The sequence below is a fragment of the Gordionus sp. m RMFG-2023 genome, chromosome 2, assembly GCF_954871325.1.
Source record: "Gordionus sp. m RMFG-2023 chromosome 2, tfGorSpeb1-WG-v2, whole genome shotgun sequence".
Taxonomy (NCBI): Eukaryota; Metazoa; Nematomorpha; class Gordioida; order Chordodea; family Parachordodidae; genus Gordionus; species Gordionus sp. m RMFG-2023.
This window is the reverse complement of record NC_088776.1, coordinates 36,877,037-36,883,797: the sequence shown is the minus strand read 5'-3', so window position 1 is coordinate 36,883,797 and position 6,761 is coordinate 36,877,037. Positions and strand designations below refer to the sequence as shown.

The 6,761-nt window shown below is 26.0% G+C and overlaps 1 protein-coding gene across 1 annotated transcript in view; it reads right to left on the bottom strand.

Annotated features, from left to right (window-relative positions):
• LOC135924554 (uncharacterized) overlaps nucleotides 1-6,761 on the bottom strand; it is a 53,959-nt gene that overhangs the window by 40,218 nt on the left and 6,980 nt on the right. The window lies entirely within an intron of this gene.

Genomic DNA, 6,761 nt, shown 5'->3' with positions numbered 1-6,761 from the left:
TCAAAATTATATGTTGTTTGATAAGAGTTTTCTAACTCCACTTGGGTCAATTTTACAGGTTTAAAAAAATGCCATGTCGAACTATCTTTAATTTATAGAATCATTTTAAATTGATCCGTGGGTGTTTTTTTGTAAAAAGATGAAGGGCAGAGAAGGCCCATGGTTAAAATTTTGAAAAATTCAATCACGACATCAAAAGTAGAATTAAAACCTATAATTAGTAAATTGAAAATCTGTTAATTACTCTCATCCTCGAAGCGCTATCCGAATCAGTCAAATTAAGCTTGAGGCTTATTTTTATAGTTAAAAAAATAATTACTTTTATTTTTGACAAACAAAATTATATAATGGAACAGAAAAAAATTATATACCATATTCTGCGACAAATCAATAAGAGTTTCGACCTAATTCCATCTGATTTTTGTTAAAAAATTTATATATTTACAGTAGATGTTGATTTTCGAGCTGGGCCGAACAACTTGTACAAAATAATTTTACGGCCGGCCTAATAAACATTTTCAAAAATTTTAACACACCGGCCCAAAAAATCTTTTCAAAAATTTTCACTGGTCAGTCCTCGCCTTTGATATAGCACCTATAGTAATTGAGGAAAAAAATATAAAAGTTTAAATTTTGTCCTCGTGGGCTCTCATAGTGCATAAATGAAAATTTTTCTGGAAATTTTTGCGCTAGCAAATTTATTCGAATATATTCAAGTAGTTTTTAATATTGACTCATTAATATTATATGTAAATTTAATTGACGAAAATAGTATAGCTGGAAGTGATTATAAAAAAATCGATTTTTATTTTTATTTCTATTTATATATTTATATATATAAGTAGATTAATCCTGCAGGGCAATAACATCAGGCCCTGTCCGTGGTTCAAAAAATATTATTGTTGTGTTTCCTTTCTTTTCTTCCTTTTTATTAACTGTTTATTTTTCACAATTATCAAATATATGTAAAATAAGATTCAAGATGTGGGAAATTTGCTATTCATTTAAATATAAATTTTGAAATTAATAAAAAACATCACTAATTATCAAGTTATTTCTGAATATTTAAATATAATATATAAAAATAAAGTAAAATAAATTAATATTTTGAGTTTAAGTTTTTTTTTCCCTGCAAAACTTTTTTAAAATTTGGGTCGCAACGGATCTTCAATCTTGAAAAAATTTGCCATTGGACAGTGGGCAGGTTGGGAAGTGGTGATTTCTTTATTTACGTACATCATTAAAAAATATGCTATATATAAAATCGAATTTTTTTATTACGAATATAAATAATTTATTTATATTATAAAAATAATATCACAAATTTAATACCACCGATATCTATATTTTCCATAAATCTTTCATTTCTTTGGATTTTTTTTAAAAAGATTTTATTCGCTTGCGATGATTCCTTTCTCATATTTCGATACATGAATCTGGTATCAATTCTGATATATCTAAGCTCAACTATTGTTTTATATTTATTTAATTTGTAGCACTGGCAGATTTTTTTTATTTCTTCCCTCCAAATCGTGCATCTAGGTTTTAAGCAAATATTTTTTATAAAGAATATATCGGAAAGAATTTCTAAAATAAAAAAATAATTTTGTTAAATTTATCCAAGTCATTTTACCATCGTTTTTAATGCTATTCATTAGACGGGACTGCATGATTTTTGCTAGAGAAATTATAAATTAGTCTATTTTTAATCTTAATAGTTTTGGATTTTTTAGAAATAAAATGGTAATTTCTGAATTGAGCATTTGTAAATATTTATCTACATGAGAGAGAGGGGTAGGAGCGATTTTCCTCCAATTTTTTTTGTAGGGGGTAGGGCAAAGTAAAAATAAACACTATTTATAAAAAATTTATTAATAGATATTAATTGCTCACTCATTCTCAACATTTTACTACAGTTTGAAGTCATACATGCCCATATCTAATATTTAGAATACGGTTAATAACAGCTAGTTATTATCACTGATGAATGCATATTTATTATTTCTAGTTATAAATAATAATGAGGACTGAGAGTCTAATTATGATTGCTTGGAGGTTATAAATAACCGCTCATAGGATTTTTAAATTATTATCTTGGGGTTGTTTTAACAAAATACAAATACTTTCTTGTATTTAGTATTTATTTGAATATTTTAGAAAGTATTTGTATTTTAAATAATAAAAAGGATTTTGTATTTATTAAGGTTTCACGATTTTCAGATGAATACAAATACTCTTTTATTTTTTATTATAAATTTAATTATAAAATATAAATGCAGATTTATTTATTTAAATATTAAATTTGTGGCGTAAATTAGCTAAAAAATTAACATCTTTTATTTTAAATCCTATTTTATTTCCAAAATAAATATTACCGAAACGAAAATATAAGTTTTTTTTTAAAGATGAAGAAGAAATAGTAATTGAAGAAAAGGAGTTTTTATTTAAACTATTATGCTCACAAGTTATTTTAGCCGCGATTCTGTGATAACCTCAACATCCTCTTATAATTTTACAATTTTGAATGTAAATTTTTTCGAAATATTTAAAATCAATAATATAGTAATTAAATGTAATATCTGCTGAACTAAAAATAAAACCAATATCATAAATAAAGCGATTTCATCCTATAGCAATTTATTATATATTATAAAACGACAAAATTAATTATATTTGTATTCATTACATAAAATTATTAATGATATAAGTATTAAATTAAAAATTTCATCAAAATATTTGTATTTAAATACTTTTTAAATTTTTTTACAGGTATTCAGTATTTATATTTAAAATATATTCTTTTAAAAGGTATTTGTATATATATTTAAATAATTTTTATGAAGTGTATATTTATTTATATTTGAATATATTTTTTTAAAATTTGCCCAATCCTGACTCAATGTTTTTGGAAAAGGTATTCTGAAATTAATAGAAGCGATCGGAGCTCAATAAAACCTTCCTCACACGACAATCCAATGCCATTGATAGGAAATATTTCATAGTTCTTCATTCTGCACTAGCATAGTTTTATTTATTAGTCTTCTTAATAATTATTTGTAAATTTTATATTTACAATAGTATTTTAAGTAATATTTATTAATATAAAAATATTGAAAACTTTATGCATGCACATAGACAACACTGGATTTTGCCATCTTATAAATTGTTGGAAATCTAAATTGAGAAATTCACTAAGTCTTATAAAAAAACAAAGCCCTTCAATGCCACTTTTTATACATCTCTTTTCATATAACCCTATTGTAGTAAAATATATAAAAAATCCAATTAAGTCATATTTGTCACATCACAAAATGCTCCGTTAGTTGAATAGCAACTAAGTCATGTTAAATAAAACACCTATTAGATTTTTTTAATAACTATCTTAAGTAAGCGAAATAATGGCTAGTCGGCCTAATTTTTCAAATTATTCTTAATCCGAAAATAATCATCATATTAAATGTAGTTTCATATAAAGTTTTCCTTAATATTTTCAAATTGTAAATTATTCAAAAAATTTTTAAATTATGTGCTCGGGTCGATGGATCGAAATTTGGTTGCTTTGGTTTTGGTTCATTTTTTCGACCAAAAAGCCAACCAAAAATCATCAAGCAATTTTACCACACTACCCATAAACATAATAAATGCAAATTTAGGCTATGAATGGTTGGTAGCCATCCCCAGTTCCAATTTTGGTCTCCTTATGACTGGCAAACAGCTATGTATATCCATAGCCCTTTTTCTTAGCTGTAAGGCTGTTGTACCCTCCATTTGAATTGATTGTGGCCAGCCTATCAAATCGAAAGTTGACCATCTCTAACCCCGCCATAAATCCATCAACAAGATTCCTCTAGCTGCCCTCAAAAAAGTTAATATCCCATCCACTCTCCTAGAATCAATGGGCCTTTCAAATAAAAACGCCATTGGCCCCGATGGTATATCCTTCATTCCCTGGACAAACTGTCTCCCGCTGAATTGGGATTATACTTATGTCGATTTTGCAGCAAAGTTCAACCTCTCATTTTCTGCCATCGAAAAGGCAGAAATCCTTAAAGAAAACAAATATGCTGGCCTATTCATACCAATACATTAGGCATGTTCGGAAATGAGGTTCTCAATTTCATTAGAACATCGTGAAAAAAAATGAGAAATATATCTACGGACCTATGAAGGATTTTACCTTTGGACCGGCAGATTTCTGGTCCAATTTTTTAAGCATTCACTCTTCTCTAAGATGATATGATATGTACCTTTTTTTAAATATTTTTAATTTCTTTTTTAATGTTTTTCTTTATAAAATATATATTTTTTTTTTCAGAGTTGTTAAAAGTTACTTTTTAAATGGATCTAGATACAGATACATCGTCTAAAAATTTATATAGATACAGATACAGCTTCTAAAAAGTTATCTAGATACAGACACAATTTAAAATGTATCTAGATATATATACATTTTTCATTATACTCTTAGATAAGGTTTGTATAAACCTAAATTAGGATTCTATTGTGAAAATTCATAAAATGTTCTAAAAAATTTATTGACTTGATATCACATTTATCAAAATATAACTAAAATAACGATTTTTAGATATTAAATAATATATGATTAATATAAATTATTATTATATATCATTAATAATATAATATATGATTAAATGATTATAATTTATAAATAATTATTAGATTTCATTCAGTAATAAAATATTTTCAAAATTTTGGTCATTAAGACATCCTCGTTTATCTGTAAAGATATTTTTAGCTATACTAAAAAGTCTTTCAACAGGGGCCCTGGAAGGGGGTTACATGTCAATACCGCAAAAATTTTAGCGCGAAATGTATTATCGCGAATGTCGATTACCGCGAAAAGATATTATAGCGAATGCATTACAGCGAATGCATTATCGCGAATATAATATAGCGAATGCATTACCGCGAATGCATTATAGCGAATATAATACAGCGAAAATATTAAAGCGAATGTATTAGCGCGAATGTAATACCGCGAAAATGTTATCGCGAATGTATTATAGCGAATACATTACAGCGAATGAATTATCGCGAATGCATTATCGCGAATGCATTATCGCGAATATATTACCGCGAATGCATTATAGCGAATGAATTATCGCGAATACATTATAGCGAATGCATTATAGCGAATCCATTATAGTGAATGCATTATAGCGAATGAATTATCGCGAATGCATTATAGCGAATGAATTATCGCGAATGCATTATAGCGAATGCATTATAGCGAATGCATTATCATATCGCTAATGGAGTTTCATGAAAGTTACAATTTTATATTTATCGACTTTTCGACTGACTTAGTTGAATCTGAAAATTAAGTTAAAATGGGGATTGGCTCTAAAAACATTTTTTTATTGAAATTAAAGCTAAGGCTTTTCTTTTTTTTGACTCAAAATATATAAAAAAGATTCTAAGTAATAAAATAGATTTCTCTTTTTCATCTAATCATTTTAAATATTAAACATCAAGTTTTTTCTTTTTAATTTATTGAAAACTTGTAGGGGAGAACGGGGTTATGGCGAACCCTAAAGGCAAACCTTAAGAATTATAAGTACTTTATCATTTTTAATAAAAAATATCTCATTTTGTTCAGCTCTATTAGTTTTATGATATGTTTAAATTTCAAAAATACATCTCTAATAATTTTTTCAAAATATCATTTTTCCTGGAATTTTTTTTGGTAACCGAGTGAACCCTACCCGGGGACGAACAAGCCCTTGATCGAGGCTATTATAAACTCTACTTAATTTTCCATATATAAAAGTTATATTTTTTTATTAGGATATATTTAATGAATTAAAACATAAAAGTGTTATATAAAATCATTTAAAACATTCACAATCTTTGCAAATAAAAAAACAATAAAATTGCAAAGCCATGTAACTAATAACTGACATTAAAGCAGTCTTGATTGTTATGCTTGATATAATTTATTTGCATACCAAACAATTATTTATCATATAATAACATTTTTCGATTTTTTTTCTTTTAGTTGGTCTCTCCTTGGCTTTTTTTGCATGTCAAATTTTTAAAAAAATAGCAAAAAAAAGGTTCGACCTAACCCCATAAAAATAGCCCCAGTAGCACCACTTTGATTAAGATCATATTTTGAAGTATTTATATTATCAATTTTGTTCGGGTATATTGTTATTCTATACCCAAACCCCAGGCTTGTAGATTACATTGGTTTATTAAGTCTCCTATAGGATAATTGTTATTATCAATAATACACCATTTGTATATAAATAATTCATAAAAAATTTCAAAATGTGATATTTTATTTTAAAAAATGTTTAAGTTTTAATGAATTTTTTAATTTTTTTGATTATCAACCACCAGAAAAGGTGAAAAAGTTAAAAAGAAAATTCCAAAAATGTCTAAAGATTTTAATAGAAAAATATTATTTCAGCCGCTAAGTTATTTTTGAAAGGATAGCTTTATCAACGCCAAAAAAAATATACTTTTATTAATATTTAGCTATTTTTTACAGTACAGACAAAATTGAATTTAACATATTTCAATGTCATAATTAGTAATAAAATAAATAATATAAATGTCGTAAATTAATATACCTGTGTTCTTCGGTCTGCATTTTTTAGCTCTGATTATTTAAAGCCTAGCCCTAAATTTTCAAATTTCGTTATTTTGAATATTTTCTCTGTATTTTATAAATTGTTTTATACGGAATTTAAGATAAGTAAATAATATTAAAGCATAATTAAAATGTTTTTCAC